The sequence below is a fragment of the Macaca mulatta genome, chromosome 9 (genome assembly GCF_049350105.2).
Source record: "Macaca mulatta isolate MMU2019108-1 chromosome 9, T2T-MMU8v2.0, whole genome shotgun sequence".
Classification (NCBI taxonomy): domain Eukaryota; kingdom Metazoa; phylum Chordata; class Mammalia; order Primates; family Cercopithecidae; genus Macaca; species Macaca mulatta.
In genome coordinates, this window is record NC_133414.1 from 78683329 (window position 1) to 78701299 (window position 17971).

The 17971-nt window shown below is 52.2% G+C and overlaps 1 long non-coding RNA gene across 1 annotated transcript; it reads right to left on the bottom strand.

Moving 5' to 3' along the window:
- Nucleotides 1–45: 45 nt before the first annotated feature.
- LOC114670128 (uncharacterized) lies at nucleotides 46–16559 on the bottom strand. Its single transcript, XR_003719613.1, has 3 exons — nucleotides 16432–16559; nucleotides 1141–1468; nucleotides 46–123 (listed from the first exon to the last, which is right to left on the bottom strand). It is a non-coding gene; the product is annotated as an uncharacterized LOC114670128 (long non-coding RNA).
- Between the last annotated feature and the right edge of the window lie 1412 nt (nucleotides 16560–17971).

Here is a 17971-nt window from a genome sequence, read left to right on the forward strand (position 1 = left end):
CAACAAGGATTGTAGAAAAGCACACCAGATAATTATTCACCTTATTCCAGGTAACATATATACCTTCTGCTCACGTCCCATTTGCTGGAGTGAGTCATGTGACCAACCTAAGAGCAAGGGAGGCTGGGAAGTATAAAGAAACTCTCAGATGTGAGTGAACACCAACAGCCTTACCATGGTACTCATGGTACTGGTCAAGCAGCCATCAATCCATACGTCTTTCCTTCTACTGATTCTTACCAGAAGCCATCTGTGAGCTAGACCAATGCCTACTACGTGAACAAGAGGGTCTCAGTGCTTGCTCCTCCTGTGGGTATAGTCATGTGGGGTATTAGGTATTGACAATTCAGAGAGATGACTGCCAAGATGGGGAAGTATAGAGTATCATGGAAGCACATATGAGGGTCACCAAACTCAGGAGTTAGGGGAGGCTTCCTAGAGAAAGCGAGACCTGAAGGATGAAAGGAGTCAGCCAGGTGCAAGGTGGCAGGTGCAGGGCATCAGAAGAGGATTCCAGGCAAGAGTTGCAAAGGCCTAGAGACCAGAAAGAGCCTCTGGGGTAGCGTAGCCATCCAGCTCTTTTCCTGGGTGCTCATGAGCCCTTTCTCCCACTAGCTCTGGACCCAGATGGGTCCTGGCTGTGCAAATCCCACTTTGCCCACCCCAACCCTCCAAGCTGGGCAGTTAGGAAAGGTGGCACATTTCACTTGTGCCGTGTGACCTTGGACAAGTCAGTAACCTCCTCTGGGCTTTGGCTTCCCATTGGTTGAATAAAGCAGTTGAAAAGTTCCTGAAGGCCCTGTAGCTCAGTAGATGACCTTGTCCAGATGAGCCCTCTTTTGGGAATTCCTTTGCCCTATTCTAATTCTGCCTCAACAGCAAAGTAAGGCAAGCTGGGCCATGGAGGGAGAGGAGAAGCCAGTGGGCTGGGGGAGGCAGGGGAGACAGCCTGCTTCTCACCTTCCATCCCGAACCCACCACTAATGAGGCCTGTCTGTGGAGTAATTAGCTGCAATCACAGTGGGGTGCATTAGGCAGACACAACCTCAGTGCAGCGGCAGCAGCTCTCGGGAAGCAAGAGCCCAGGGCTTTGAACACTGCATTACAATGGGGGGATGCGTCCTAATGTCACTTAATTACCCCAGACAGCCTCAGATGTAATCGAGCCTGGATGGGCTGGCGGGAGCGGGCACAGGCGTCCAGAGGAGGCTGATGCGTTTATAATGATGCCACTTTGCAAGACAAATCTGGCCTTGGTGGGCTGAAGATGAGGAGGAGGAGGTGGGGGTGAGAGAGAGGAGGCTGTGGTGGCAACCAGACAAGGGTGCCTTCATTCTCCAAAGCCCTAGGAGATCTTCCAGATTTCTCCAGGCAGCAGGAAACTGGGTGGCAGGCCTTTACTTCCCACCCCATCCTCCAAGGGGCTGTACAGGTAAAGATTTTCCTTTTTGTTCTTTCATTTCATTCCCTGTGAAAGGTGAATAACAGGAGTTGTGAGTGGCAGTTAAGGGAGGAGGTCCTGGCAAGTGGGACACTGAAAACCAGACACTGTGAGGGACCGATGGATGCGCTGAAGGAAGAAGGTGGGGAAGTGCCCACGAGGATGCTGGCTTCCAAGAAAGTCCCTTGGACAGGAGGAAGAGCTCTGAGGTATACATCTGCACACTGAGTTTCAAGGGAGGACTCTCAAGATAGTGCTCCTGCCAATGCATGTACCTCCAGAGGCCAGAGACCCAGCAATGCAGGCACCTGGGGCCTCTGACAGGCCCTGCAAGACAGGAATCATGTCTGCCCTGCTCATCTTCATATTACCAGCACCTAGCTCAGTGCCTCAGTAAATATTTATTGATTTGAGAAAAACAAACAAATGCCACTAACCCACTGATCCCTTTGGACTGGGTCATTGCTCTCCCTGGACCTCAATGTCGTCATCTGGGAAATGGGGCCAACAATGCCCAGCTCACCTCCCAGGGCTGTGATGGCAGGTGTCAGGCAAGCTAATGCTCACAAGACCACTTGCAGTGGTGAGGAGCCCCTGGCAGAGGTGAGGGGAGCAACTGCTTCTGGGGCCACTCTTTCTCCTGCTTCCTCCATCAAATCCCACAGGCCCACCCAGGCCAGACTGACCACCTGGACCAGAAAGAAGTGAAGATCTCGGTGGCCAGGGTTGGGGTGAAACTGCTCTAGGCCTGCAGAGAGGCCAATAACTCATTCCACCCTTTTCTCTTTCCATTCCTCTCCCCTCTTTGGCCTGACTTATTTCCTATACACCAGGAATGCAGGCTTCTGGCATGTAACTGTAATACTTCCAAAACTTCAGGAATGGTTGCCATGGAAGAGAATGTTCTTTGGAGAGGTTTCTCCAAAATACTAATGGGGAGAGGGCATGGTAATGGGACACCACTCAGGTGGGGACCTTGCACTGGGAGTGAGTTCAGAATGCCAAGTGGAATGCATGATGACAAATGACATTTGGGCCTATGCCTCTCATAGATAAGCAGACAGACGGATGGGAGCCCCTTGGAGGACAATTGGCCCTCAGCGGGCATGAGCTAAGGCTCAGAGGTTGGGAGTGGAAGGCAGATGATGTGGGCTGCAGAGTAAGGAGGAAGAGAATGTGCAGACAGATCATCAAGGTCTCCAATACTAGGCAAAAAGTGGGACCCTCCCCTTGCCCTCCCCTGCAAGTGAGAATAGTACTATAGTGATACATCCTGAGGTCACTCTTCTCCTTCTCCTGGACCACTGAGGACCTTTTCAGCAATCTCTGACCTTATCTAACTGTGTGACCTTGGTCAGCTCACTATCTCTTTCTGGGCCAGTATAATTCCACTTGGACAACAGCTAGTAGGATTATATGGCTGTTATCACACTTACAACTCTGACCTTCTGTCTGCCGGTCACAGAAAGGGGGCTATGGGAGGCACTGACTTTCCCTGAGGTCTTTGTCACTGCACTCCAGAGCCTACATGCCCCCTCCCTGAGGCCCCAGCCATCACTGTGACCTACAGTGACATTGAAGGACGTGTTATTCTCTACCCTGCCCAATGGGCCATGTGCCAACACCTGCCTTTTCCACACGAGCCATCCGTCACTGTCTTGGTGTGTCGGTGGGAAGACGGTTTCATTAGCTCCTCCCGAGCCATTCATCCCCCAGTGCAGAGACAAATGAGGTCCTCCAACGCCCATCAGCCTGCGAGAGTGCAGAGTCCTAAAGGCAGTTTCTAAAGGGGTGCCCTGTCATATCTGCTCTCTGTACAGTTCTTCTGCTGGAGGTCATAGACATTCTCCACAAGGCAGGAGACAGCCTCAGCATGGATCCCCAAAAGCTCCATCACCACATCACCATGCCTGAAGTCCCTACCGTTAGAGGGGACACTGAGGCACTTCAGCCTCCACAAGTCTATTAAAATGCAAACACTTCTGGCAGGAAGAGGAAGAGCATGAGACTGAGAGCCAAGAGTCAAAGAGGCTCCTTTCTCTGCTGTGTGAGCTCAGGCAACTGATTTTCCCTTCCTGGGGAAATCTCAGTTTTCTCATATTTAAAAACAGGAGTTGGTCTAGAATCTAAGATCATCTTCAAGCCCTTTGATCACTGATATGAGGTTCAACAGGGCAAACGCTGGGATTCTGAGAATGTGCCAGTATATTTGAGGGAAGGTTAGTGCTCTGGGCCCACTTTCCCAGAGGACCTGAGGCCACCAAGCACATGGTTTCAGTTTGTCAGACACAGCCAGATCCGTTAGCAAACACAGCTCTCCCCTCTAAAGCATTTGGAACTTCTGGTTACTAGCCATGGCCTTAGGGGCTCTGCCAAGCAGTGGGCAGTGGGCAGAGTGGATGCCAAAGCCTGTCCTGGTGAATTGGCTGATAATGGGCCTAGAGAGGAGACAGAATTTTCTTCCCAATGATTTTTTTTCTAGACTGTCAGGATGTGGTTCTGCCTGCTCCGCTGAGATGAGGAGTCCCTTATCTCATGATGCCCACCTCATGCATGATGCCACCTCCAGGCCACTTTTAGTTTCCCATGGGTTTAGCAAAAAAAAGAGAACCACCACTTCTCTACTTGCTTGCCCAGCCCAACAGATGGAAGCTCCTTATTTTTGGAGGGCAGAGGGAGAGGCGACTCACCTGCATGGGAACAGTGTGCAGAGAAGCTCTCACATCTCCACTAATCAAGTTGGATCCTCCATGGTTGAGCTCCAGAGAGAAAACTTTATGAGGCAGTCTGAGCTCTAGTGGGGCGAGTGGGTTAGAAGCTCCCTGAAAGGTCCCTGAAGTTGAAGGTGGGACAGCTGTGCCAACCGTACAATGAGGGCATTGGGTTGACTGTCGTAGGCTCAGAGTAAACAGAGATGGAGGCTTGTTTGTGTGACCCAACATGTCTTGGCCACTCCATGGAGACATGAGGCAGGATTATCTGTCTACATAAGTGTGACCTTGGCCACCCATGCCAGCTTGGAGTGGGAGCCTCAGAAAGATTCTATCTCAAAGAGGGGGCCACAAGCCTCAGCTAAGCACTTCTTGGAGTAATCTTCTTTCATTGGCAGCCTTGAAAGAGCAATCATAGTTTTATTAAAGGAGCTTATTGGGTCAAAATACCACAAGTACTCACCCAGGCTCCACACATATGGTCATGGGAAACTGAGCCACTGATCACTGATTCAGAGCATGACCCTGGCCCCAGCAAGTCCCTCAAGGGGAGCCATGTAAGACACAGCCTTATAAGACATAAGAAACCGAAAGCACACTGAGCATAAGGCCATTGGTTTTCAAGGAGAGGCCCAGGTGGTCGGTGCTCCCAGAGATCCGGAAGGGAGAGAGTCAGAGGCAGAAGGAGGACAGTGGGGATGGCAAAGGCTCAGGGGAAGAAAAGAAGAGTGTGACTGGGGCCTGAGAGAAGGCTCATCTGACTAGAATGAGGGCAAAGCCAGGAAGTGGAGGGGGCCAGAGAGGGCCTTCAGGGCCTGGCAAAAGGATTTGTAGCTCGATCCTATAAGCAGAAGGAATCTCTTGAAGGCTTTTGATAACAGAAAAGACTAGTGCTTGAGGACCCTGAGAGAACACCTAATCCAGCCCTTCATTTTAAAGGTGGAAATCCTGAGACCCAGAGTTAGGAAGGAACACACTTGAAGTCATCCAGGTTTTTTAGAACCACGGCAAGGCAGGTAAATTTAAGCCACTGACTACTCCATGCCAGAAGTAATTGTGCTCTGTGGGAAGGAGATGCACCCTGCCACCCCAGCCCTGGGGACAGGGCTTTCAGCACCACATAGGCTGTGGACAGCTTCCAGCCACCCAGCTTTCATGTTGGAATCAGACAGGAGGCAGGGTATAGAGGCTTTCAGCACCACTCAAATCGTGGACAGTTCCTGTCCACTGGCTTCCCACCAGGAGGGGGTCTGTAGATGCCACCGTGGACAGCTCCTGGCCATGCAGTTTCCCCACTGGGGAGCCCAAGCCAGGGGTGAGGAAGCAGTGGGGAGAGGGGCTGGTGTGCTGACTTCTATTATCAGGGGGCCCAGATGCAAACTGAATGCCTGTCATATTTATCTTTGTCATCACTAATAATAAGTGGCCTGATTTGTCAAGCGGGGATAGATCCAAAGATGTCAATTAAGAAGAGAGAAAAGCCCAGCTGCACTGTATTTATCTGCTGTACAGATGCATGGTGACAAAAAAGAGTCCAAATCTTGGGACCTCCATGCCCCAACCCCTACCCCCCTCCCACCTTCTTTCCACCTCACTTCCCCTGCCTCATCTGCCTCCTCTTCGTCTTTTCTGCCTCCTGCTCTCTCTTTTCCCGAATGTCTTGTCCCCATATTTTATGGCACTTTCATCTCTCTTCGAACAGTTTATTTTATTCTCTCCTTCATCTTTTCTCTTTCTCTCTTCTACTCTCACCCTTCCCTCTCTCCTAGACCACTGGATTACTTACCATTCACTCTCACTCTTTGGTTTACCAATATCCCCTCTTTACCTCCCCCACTACATCCCTATATCCCCCTTTCCAGGTCCCTCTCCTCCAAACCTCTGGATGCTATGACCCTTGTCTTCCAAACTGGCTTCCTCTCATAATTTCAGTTCACAAAGCATATTCTAGATTCAGAGGGTTAAATGGATGTCAACCACTGAAGGAAAACTAGAAAAGCCATAAATATGAAAGTTTTTACTTAAACTGCAAGCAGAGCCAATTTTTTAGAGGTTTTAGCTTTGAAAACTAAAATAAGATCTTAGGGAGACAGTTTGACTGGGTCCCTGAATCTAGATTAAAATCTGAACCTATGCAAAAACTTCTCAATACTGCCTTCCCTGGCCCTGAACCAATCATGTCTGAGCCCTGAGGTCACCAGAACAGGCCTTTTTCAGGTATCAGAGGGGCTCTAAATGGCACCAAGAATCTTCATTCTATATCTTAGGTCTCTCCAATCAAGAAATCACAGAGAACTGCCCCAAAAATGAAAATTGCCCCACAAAGCCATTGTACGCTAAGAGGGGTCAGAAAGGCTGTGAAGACTTATCCATTTTGGTGCCTTTTATGGAGTTAAGGAGAGGGTGACAATGCATCATCCTGGTGGTATCCACTCACTATCATTATGAGAGATTATTGTCCTCTTGTGGAGGACACATCCCACCCAGACATCCCAAGTTGGGGTATGCATCTTTTCCTGTCTCTACTCCACTAAGGCTATGACTTTCACTCTCTGGGCAATAGTGAAAATGGTTCCTTGGATTTGGGGATTCTGAGTCCAGAGCTGCTTGTATAGACAGAGGTCCCCTCTTTTTGGACCTCCAGCCCCAGACTCACAACCTCTCCAGCACACAATGACTTCACATTGCAGGACACCAAGGCTGACCATTGAGATGGGGTAGGGTTGCAGTCAGTCTGACTGAGATGAAGGGCCAGAGAGCAGGTCAGTCTATGGCCAGGAAGAAAAGAAAGCCACATGACCTCTGAGAGACCACTGGTCTTGCCACCTGGGCCAGAATCAGCTTCCCTGGACTTCACCAACTGGGTGTGGACAGGAGGCCCTTAAGCCACATCCTGAAATGTTCCTGCATGCATAGGGAAATGAGAAAAACTGCCCCAAACTGGTCGGAATGCTTCTCAGGTAACCACCTCACTTCCTGGTTTAGTAACTGCCAATCTCATCCTCCTCTGCCTTTCCTCCATCCCCAAGGACCAGCTGAGAGCATCCCCCACTGATGTCCCTGAGCAAGAACTTTAGGCATTCCTCCCAAGGTCCGAGGTTCCCCAGGCACTCTTTCTTCTTCCCAGGCTGCCTGTACCAGAGGCCAAGCCTGAGCCATCCTTAGAGTGGCATGATGAAATGTAAAGCTTCTCTAGTGGCCATGGTTTCTTAGGCCCTTTAGAAGTCCCCAGGGCACAGGAATCAAGTCACCCGCCTCTAGACCCAACTCTGGATGGTAATTTGTAGTTTTCAAAGTAGTTCCACATTCATGGTCTTTTTTTTCATGATCTTATTTGATCCTCATGACAGCCCTAGGAAGTGACCGAGATGATGTGGTTTTATCCCCACATTTCAGACAAGGAATTTGACATTCATTTTAGAGCCCGAATTAGAATTCAGACTCCTTGGCCAGGTATGGTGGCTCATGCCTATAATCTCAACACTTTGGGAGGCCAAGGCATGAGGATCACTTGAGGCCAGGAGTTCAAGACCAGCCTGGGCAACATAGCAAGACACTATCTGTATAAAAAAATAAAATTAATAAAATTAAATAAGATTCCAGACTCCTTGCAATATAGCAAAACACTGTCTCTACAAAACAAAATGAAATAAAAATTAAATAAGACCCCAGACTCCTTGTCCAGTGTTCTTTCCTCTGCTCCATATCTTCAGAGACTATTTCAAGGATAGTCTTGAGATCATACAATAATCACTAGATAAGGTCTGAAGTTGATCTTGAGTTCTTGGGGAGACAGGTGTCATAGACAAAGAAATGATTGTCACAACCAGTACCTATGAGCAGAGACATATAAAGTCACTTGCTGCTGGTTCAATTTATGCTCACAAAGTCCAGAAATGCTACATGAGACTGTTTAACACCTCCAAGACCCAGGAATGGCCTTACTGGCCAGGAACTGCCTACTCCATTTTTCTCTTTGTTTTATTTTATATTACATTATATTATTTTCTTGAGGCAGTCTCACTCTGTTGCCCAGGCTGGAGTGAAGTGGCATGATCTCAGCTCACTGCAATCTCCACCTCCTGGGTTCAAGCAATCCTCCTGCCTCAGCCTCCTGAGAAACTGGGACCAGAGGCATGCACCATCACACCTGGCTAATTTTTGTGTATTCAGTAGAGACAGGGTTTTACTATGTGATCAGGATGGTCTTGAACTCCCAACCTCAGTTGATCCTCCCGCCTCAGCCTCCCAAAGTGCTGGGATTACAAGTGTGAGCAACCACACTCGGCCGCCTATTTAACTCGTAACAACAAAGTGGGTCACTGAAAATTACTCTGGGCTGGTAAATTGACAGTGTTTTCTACAAGCCTGCATCTTGCTCCTCCCTTTTTTACCTGTCATTGGAATAATAAAATCATAATAAAAATAAACATTCATTGGGCACATAATGTATTCAAGGCACTGGGCTAAATACTTTACAGACATCATTTCATTATTGATCACAACAGTCCCACAGCATGGGTAGTATTATCTCCCCTTTTTCAGAGAAGTCTGAAGTTAAAGGATATTAAGTAACTTGCTCAAGGATGCAGCTTGAAAGTGGCAATCAGCACTTGAACTGAGATCTGTATTTCTCAAGTGCTGGAGCTTAGGACCAAATTCTTTGCACCCTCCTGTCTTGAGGTCCGGCCCCCAGACTGAGGCCTTGGCGAAGGTGCAGTTGGAGGCAGTTCTTCCATCAGCAGCAGACCTCAGAGTCCATCCACTTAGACTTGGCAGAAGCTAAGCAGCGCTCTACCCTCCTTTCTGGGACGTCCTCCCAGCTCAGCCACTGTAGCAGACAGTGTTGGTTCTCCACCTGTATCCCCTCATCCTTCCCATTTCAGGGCACACTGGCCCAACTGCCAACTGACAACATCTTTATTTCTTTGCCTGAGGACTTTGACTGCTGGGTCCTCTTTACTGAAGAGAAGGCCAGAAATGTCAGGGATGCCTCCTGGGAGCAGCCTTCAAGCAATGGCTGGTGAGACTTGCTACATAAACCCCCCTGCTCCCTCGCTCCTTGGGCAGACCATGTGCTGTGCGAGCTCTCAGGTTCCCCAGCAGGACTGGGCTCTACTCACCCACCCTGGGAGCTGGCTCGGTAGTGCCCCTGCTGCCTTCCTGCTGTCCCTACGGTGTTTCCCGCACTTAAACACGCATCTCGGGATTGGCTTCTGGCGGAACCCAAACTAAATCTCCCTCTTCCCACTCTCAGCAGCATCCCCAGGGAGGCCACCGGATGAAGTTCAGACTCTAAGTTGGTGTGCAATGCCCCACATGCTCTAGCCCTCGCCCACCTCACCTCTGGATACCCCTCCTCCCACACTCGCAAGACTCTGCTCACACCACTCCCCTACCTGAAGGCCCACCCCACAACCCCATCCCCTCCACTTGGTGAATATTAGTCACCTTTCAAGACTCAGCTCGATGGTTACTTCCTTTAGGAATTCATTTCCTGGCCAGCCTCCCTCAGTAAAAGGCGATCATTCCTGCCAGGGAGCCCCAGCTGACCTGAACTTGCCGCCTGCTCCCTCGCTCCTTGGGCGGGTGCATGTGCTATCTCCATCTCGGTGACCCACCATGGGGCTTACTGTTCCTAGGGCCACCTCTCCTACCCAGTGGTGAGCCCCTTGAGGGCAGGGGACAGTCTAATTCATCTCCCAGCTGTCAGGCCAGCTCCCTAACAAATGTGTCCTGAATGAATGACGGTGTCTCTGAGATGAGAGGAAGGGCAGGCAGGAGGCAGTTGGGGTAGGCGGCTGCTGGAACTCATGGTGCAGGGTGTGTTTAGTCCCATAATGGTCTCATACCAGGCCCCCCATGCCCCAGGAGCTCAGTGGTTGGGCCCGTTGAATCCAATAGGTGCTCTGTTCTCCTCCTTTCTCTCAACTCTGCCTGTCCTGGTCAGCAAGCCCGCATCTAATGCAGAGTCTCCCCTGTACCAGTCCCATCCCAGGTGATCAGTGGAGATAAGCTGATATTCTGGACAGAGCACCAACCTGAGTTTAAATTCCACTGACTATGGGTTCTTGAGCAAATTAAATGACCTCTGTTTTCTCATCTGAACCTCAGTTTACCCAACTGTAATAGGGGATGATGGACTATCTCCCCCACAGAGAAGCTGTAGGCATTTGAGATGATAACCATGAAGGGGCTGGCACATCTACTGAAAGGTGAGATGTGCAGGACATGGGAGGTGAGGAACACACTGGGCATTGAAATGTGTCAATTTTGGCCCAGTCCTCCATTTCACAGATGGGAAGCCAAGGCCCAGAGAGCAATTATCTTCCCAAAGTCACAGAGGCTGTCAGGGACAGGCCTGCAGGTCTGAGTTCCTTGGCTGTGTTTGTCCCACTGCACCAAGTGGCTGATTTGCAGCCATCATTGTTTGGCTAAAAATAGTTTAAAATCTCTTCTTCCCTCTTCCCCATGGTGGGTCCTTGTGCAGAGTTTCACTGGACTCCCCATTCACTACCCTACCCTAGCAAGCCTGCCCCACACCTGGCTGCTCATACCTGCACACACCCCACTTTCATCAGCAAAGGTCTATCCACTCCCCAGGTTGTGGATCTCCCGGGCTGCAAGACTGAAGACACTGAGAGAGGCTGGGGACTTGGGAAGTCCTGGATCCACCTGCCCTCTCTCTCCCACCATCCCCACCCATGACCCCAAGGTCTCTCAGCAAGAAGGCCAGATCTGGAGACCACCTGGAGGGCAGAGAACCCCTCATTTCCTTTGCAAATGTCTGTTGCCCTCCCATGAAGCTCCAAGCTCTATGCTAAGCTTTGGGGAGGCAAGGCCAAACCAGTCATTATATGCAATCCAAGATATTCAGGGTCAAGGTAAGTGAGGAGACAAAGCAAGCAAAGAATGAGCTCCTTATGTGAGAGCCAACACTCTTCAAGGCAAACATCAGGAACTGTGGGAATGAGGGCAGCAGCAGGAGTGGGTGGGCACTGGCCTGGGGACACTTCCTTCAGGGCTCACAAAATCCTGGGCATCACGGGGCTTGGCAGAAAACCCCAGATCCCCCAGAAAATGCCTGTGATTGCATCAACTTGCAGAGGGGAGCCCGACTTGGTGAGAAGAAAGTAGGGGACCATCCTCTCCCCTCCCCCAGCTCCCCCTTCTCCTATCCCCCACAGCCTCAGCTCCTGCCCCTCCGCCTCTTACACCATCCTATTAATAACTTGTGATGCCATTAGCTTTTGCTGTCACCAGCAATGACAACTCAGAAGCCCCTGAGAGCTGTCTGCAAAGACACAATAAACGAGAACTCTTAATTAACACCTCCCTTAACTAAATAAATTAATTTTATGCAGTTGTGATGTCAGCAATGTGACTTGCCAATGACTGAGGCCACTCGGACAGACTTGGCAAGGGCTGCAGGGCAGGCTCAGCGGGGTGTTAAGCTCTGCGGGGTGTCAGTGGGCAGCAGGGCATGGGCGTGAGTGTCAGCCTAGCCTGGGGATGGCATCCCGGGCAGGACAGCCATGTGCCCGCATGTGGAGTTCCAGAGGGGCAGTCTGGGGACCCAGGGCCTTTCCCAGCTTTGCCTCTAACTCCTGAGTGGCATTAGGCAAGCTTCCTCCCGGGGCCTCTGTTTTCCTCATCTGTAACACAGGTATCCTCTCTTGTCATGCCTGCTTCTCAGGGCTGTGGAAAGGATGAGAAGACGCAGGGTAGGAAAGGGGTCATAAACTATACAGTGCCATGCATGTGTGAGAAATGCTGATGACACCACCTTCCGCTGCCAGTCCGTGCTAGCTGGGCAATTCTGTTCTTCCCCTGACAACACACAGACAGGGTGAAATGGCCCCTGGGTCCCTGGGCATCCCTGAGCTTCCCCAAGGACACCTTGGAGACAGGAGGACTTCTTCAAGGCCATCATCCTCAGAAAGCCTTGGGTATCCACCCCTTAGCTGGTGTGCTCAGAGCAAATGAGGCCAGGACAGTAAGCCATTCCCAGTGCTCCTATTGGACAGAATCTGCACTGGCCCCAGGCTGGAGAGACCTGTGGTCCAGCCCTGAGCTGAGGTCCTGAAGCCAACCCCAGCTGTGCCCAGGCCTGACCAACTTCTTCATTCAGGACCCACATGAGCCCCCAGCCGTTTCCTGAGCCAGCCCCTGACCTCGACCCCTGGCCAAACCCCGATCCAGCCTTCCCTGTCACCCTTCAGTTCCAATGCAAGTCCACATGCTCCAAACCCCAACCAAGCCTAGGACAGCCCCTTCCTCCCCCTCAGGACTACACTGTGCTCCAACCCACGTTCGCCTTGCCCTGGGAGAAAGAGAGAGGCCCCAGTGTCCCCAGCAGTTTCTACTGCGGGCAACTTCCACAAACTGCAGGGCCCTCCTGCCACACTCTCCCCTCAGCACTTTCCTGTCATTAGCCACTCTTCCCAGTTGGCACTGTTCCCAGGCATCTGCGCACAGAGACATCTAGCAACTCACCAAAAGCCACACAGCACAGCTGTGGCTGGGCGAGGACTGAGATGGCCACCAAGAGATGCCTAATTCACTCACTCAGCCATTCAGTCACTCAGCAAACATGCACTGAGTACCCACATCCGTGCCAGGCCCTCGGGGTCAGTTATTAGAAAACAGACATGGCCCCAAATCTCAAGGGGCTCACGGGCTGGGCAAAGATGAGAGTTGTTCCCTGTAACTGCACCAAATGGTCTGCAGTTGCTGCCTCATTCCCTCCCCAACACACACACACACACACACACACACACACACACACACACTCCACCCTCCAAGCTAGCAAAGTGGAGACACACCTGAAATTAGCGTAATGGGCTTGTGGGCGGGGGTTGGAGGGAGGCCCAGGACCTCTCTGTCCATCTGTGATGCTATCAGGAAAGAGGCCCTTGTTGGTGGCCGTGGGAGCATGCAGTGCTGCATCAGTAATTGGGTCCATGTGGGCAGGGGATAAGCAATGATGTCCCCATGTCCCCAGGCACACAGGCTGACTTGCAGTGACCCTGCCTAAAGCCCACATCTCCACAGCCGTGATGGAGTAGCAGGCAGCAGCCACTGGGCTGAGGCCGCAGGAGACCTGCCCACCAGGCCTTCCCACGTGTGGGGGCTCTGCACCGGGGCAGGATGTCAGGGAGGCTGAGGAACGGAAGCCCAGGGGCTGTCCCCAGCTTCTAACATCAGCAGTTCATAGAACTTCCTGCCTCAGGTTCTTGAAATCATGGCATGCTTGACCTCAGGTACCCCTTCCATTGTGCCCCCTCCATCTGGCTCTCCCAAATTCTTAGAAACCTCCTCAACCCCTGGCCCCTTCTGCAGAGGAGGCGGGAGGCAGTGAAATCACGGCGTGAAGAGGTGGCGGACCCGAGCTCCAGCCCCCACGCTGCCGGAGCAGCTGTGTCACCTTGGGCAGGTCACCCAGCCTCATGCACCTCAGTGTCTCATCTAAGAAACGAGGCTGTGGGAGCCCTTCCCACAGGGTGGTGGTGACATCAGACTGCCACTGTGCTTGGCTCAGGGCTGGAGGCACAGAAGATATCCAGGCAATGGGCGTTCCTTCATCTTCTCTCACCTGCCACACAGCCAGTCTCCCAGCACCACAGCCCCAAAGCAGCCCCCCACATGGGAAGTGCCTTGGGGGTACCTACTGTTCCTTTGCTCACCACCCCTCCACAGCCTCCTCTTGGGCTGGTCTTCAACTTCTACTTCCCCTCCCCCATGCCCTGACATCTGCCTCCTGCTCCTCACCCCTCACATGGAGCTCTCCTGATGCCCCGAGGCCTCCAGTGCCTCCACTCACAAGGAACGGCAATGGTTCAGCCCTAATTTGTGTGCCTTCTTCTGGGCCTCCATATTTTGGAAGCTGGGACTGTTGACCTAAATGTATCCAAAGAAATACTTCCTAATGGTGGAATTACGGATATTGGGCATCTTGGTAGGAGGGAGCTTTGAGAATGAGAGCCTTCTTAACACCCCTCCAATCACACCCCATGGCTCCCCTTCAGGGTAAGAGTCTTCCTACACAGGATCAGTGGATCTGGAATAAAGCCACCAGCCACCACCCAGCCCTGAGCATGCTTTGGAACCCACAGCCTGCTCTTGGACAGGAGGATTCAGCCACAGCAGCCAGGACAGCTGCCGCTTTAAGAATAACTCCTGAGCCCAGAGAAGCATGGAGTGGAGGGGATTGATTTTTGGGTCCTCCTGGAGACTCGGATCCAAAATCAATCTGGCAATTAATAGGCAAGGTGTGAAATGGCTCTGGTTTCAGGTTCCCAGTGTCCCTGGTTGTCTTCCCCAGAGAAGGGGCCCTGCTGCCTCTGTGCTTCCTTCCAGCCCCCGTGTTCTGGGGCTCTGGTGACAGCTCTGCAGGAGTCCAGCTGGCTGGGCCTCTTCCAGGGCCTTGTCACCTGGACAGGGCCACAGGATAAGCTTGGCCAGCTGGCAGGGCTGGAAGGAGGGAGCAGGCAGCCTGGGTTATTGGCCAGGGAAGGGAAAGCCACTAGGGACCCTTTTAAGCCCCCCCATCTCCACCCCTACATCGCAGGTAAGAAGCAGGACATGGCGGGGGCTTCTAGGAACTCTAAATTTCCAGAGGGCCAGCACCATGGGGGCAAATAACTGTCCACCCTATGTCCTCCATCCACCCTGCTGACCAAGCCTGGTGCACAGGCCCTCCCCCATTGCACGACAGGCTGCTTGAGCTCCTAAGAGTGTGTCCATCCAAGTGCCAAGTGGGTCGAATGGCCCCCAGATGCTCAGAGCGGAACTGGGGATGGGCTGTGAGCCCATGGGAGGTTTCTTGGAGAGGTAGGGACTCAGCTGAGTGATTGGGGTGAAACACAGAAAGGCAAAAAGGAGAAAAGTGGCATGCCCAGTGAGGGATGAGTATGTGCCAAGGTCAGGGGATAAGATAAGCAGGTCACAGCACAGTGCATGACAGTAGGGGGACAGAATGGCCCAGCTCAAGGGCTGGAACACAGTAGCCTTCAAGGTGTGGGCAGTTGATGTCAGCAGCCAACTCCTGTCCACCCTGCATGCCATGCTGGGGTCACCCCAGACCCACTGATCTGCGTCTCTTCCTTGTTCTCCAAGAGGCCCCTCTCTCCAGCCAACGGGCCAGCTGTCCATAGCTACCTTTACAATCTCCATTACATCTCCACTGCCCACATTTCTTTTCCTCATTTTTCTTGCTAAAAGACAGTCTTTAAAAAGGAGTCCCTGAGCTCAGCCCTTTTCCAGCCTCGTTAATTTCATGCCCCACCTCATTTGTTCCAAGGACCTACTTTTCCCTCGCCCGCTGCCTCCTTCCTCCCGCCAGCTATATTCGGATCTCTGCTCCGTCCTCCGTAACCTTGTGTGCCGCTCAGAGTTCTGCGGGTGTTTTTCTCTGCCAAGGAACTTTGGTCTCAAAGGAACCGCAGAGGTCATCTGTTCACATCCAACCCCCTCCTCATGCCCGAAACTGGAATCCCTTTTCCAGCTCAAGGTTATCTGGTCTCAGTTGCACTCCTGCAAGGACAGGCTACTGCTCACTGCAGGGCAGCTTTAACTGAGACCAACTTCTTCTAGAAAGGTGGAACCAGTCTGCCACTGATTGCCGTTTCTTCTGTGTGTTTTGTCTGAGTCAAGTCTCCCAGACAATACTGTCAGCCCCCAGGTGCAGGCCTCAGTCATCCTTTTCTTAGGAATCCCTTGGACTAAATGTCCTTTGGTTACTTTGGATGTGCAAGACACGTGACAACACACCATCCCTTGCTCATACTGCTGCTGGTGCTGAGACACTCACTCCTGCCCCTGTGCCTCCAGCAGCCACTAGGGGAGAGTGGTCACCTAGAAACTTCTCTTCATTTGAGCTGAAAATTACCTTTTGGCCCTCCCCACCCTCAGGAGCTAGCTCTGCCTTCAGCAATCACCTGGAGCAAGTGGAATTCTCCTTCCCCCAGATAGACCTTCAGATCCTTGAGAACTCCATCATGTTCCTTCCAAGTCCTGCCCTGGCCTGACTCTGCAGCCCAGGCACCACCCACTCCTCTCCAAAAGACACAGGGCAATTCACCAACATTTATCCAAGGGTAGGGTTCCTCACTTGGGCTGTGGTCTCTGCACAGCCAGACCGATGTCAACAGTTAATGCAACTCAGACCTGCCAGGGCTTTGGCGGCTGCTCACAGTGTCAGTTCGTGTGATGTCAACAAACGTTCCCAAGTAGATTTTGCACAAACTTCCCTCAAGTTGAGCCACTGGCCCTTCATACCTAGCTGGCAGACTTCACGTTTCTCTCTGTTGAATCCCATTTCTTCATTTCACTCAGGTGTCCCAGCCTGCAGAAATTCTTTGGGGACCTGTTGTGGCTTCTCTTGGGTGGGCCGTCCCTCTCAGCCTGGTGACATGCCCAGACTGGATCATCAGAGGCTGTCTCTAGCAGGGTAATTGGGAAGAGAGAACCCTGGGGCCCCTGGAAACATATTGTCACCCCAACCCCGCCCAACCACCTTGGCTTGCCAGGGGAAGGAGTTTACTGTGGTTCTGCAGTTGCATAAACTGGTTTGGTGGAGCGGGAGTGCGGGGGTTGGCAAACAGGGACCCCAGCCCCTCAGCACAACACCAAAGTGAGCCAAGGCCTCTGAGTCTGATCCCAACCTGCTCCTGTCCACAGGTCCAGAAGGAGGTGCCGGGAGCCCAGGAAGCAGGTGGAGAACCTGGGGGCATGGGCAACTTTAAGGGTACAGAGAGGTCACAAGGGACCAAGGTCTGGGGGATCAACTGTTCCTGGCTGCCAGGGAGATATAACCCCCGAATGAGTGCCCAGACCTCAACAGAAGCTGCCTCTCCTCCTCCCTCTGGTTCTTGTTGGGCGAGGGCCCCACCCACTCCCAGTTGGAATGGAGGCAGTGGGCAGTCCTTATAGATGATAGACAGAAGCCCCCACAAACACCCCATAGAAAGCAAGGGCCTGGGACTCAAAACATGCCCCTGTTTTACGCAGCCATTTCCCATGAGACTTGCCCAATACCCCAAACTGCAGCAACCATCCTTCGACTTCCCACACTGTCCCTAATTTTCTGGAAGCAGGGCAATAGGAGCCTCCTGCGAAAGGGGCTGCTGGATCCTCAGACCGATTTGGGATTTCTCAGTAGGGCCTCACCCAGGACTTTACCTCTCACTCACCTGCCCACCTGAGGATGCCAGGAACTCTCCCATCAGCCACGGCCTCCTTCCGGCTAAGGCTCCTAGTTAAAGGGGAGATGCTGTGCAAGGGCAGGTCAACCTACGGAGCCCAGGCCTAGCAAAGCCAACAGGTCACTCCACCAAGACCCTGCCTCTTGGGGCCAGACTCACTCAAGACCCACCTTCTCCCAGCAGCTATGCAGGGTCACCTCTGTTCTGCGGCTTCCTTGAGGAAGGAGCCCTGAGCCTACATTGGAGGGGCACCCAGGTCACCCCCTTGCCTTCAGTGCTGGTGAATGATGAAGCCGTGGTCATTCCTTTCCCTCCCCAGCCCCACCCATCCACAAATAGGCACTTGGGCTAAACCATGACTCTTCATTTCGTTCCCCATGACCATGGGAGGCAGGGGTAGAGCAGAATCATTATCCCAGTTTACAGATAAGGAAATAGGATCAAAGACAGAAGCAACCTGTGGTCACCCAGAGAGAGAGTAGAGAGCCAAGACAGGGGTGTCTAGCTCCTAGGAGGGCAGCCTCCCACACCCTGGTCTAGGGCATTCCACCCTCTCTCCCATCGCCCTCCCTCTGGTTCTATCCAGACCATGCCAACCCCAAAGGGTTCCCCCA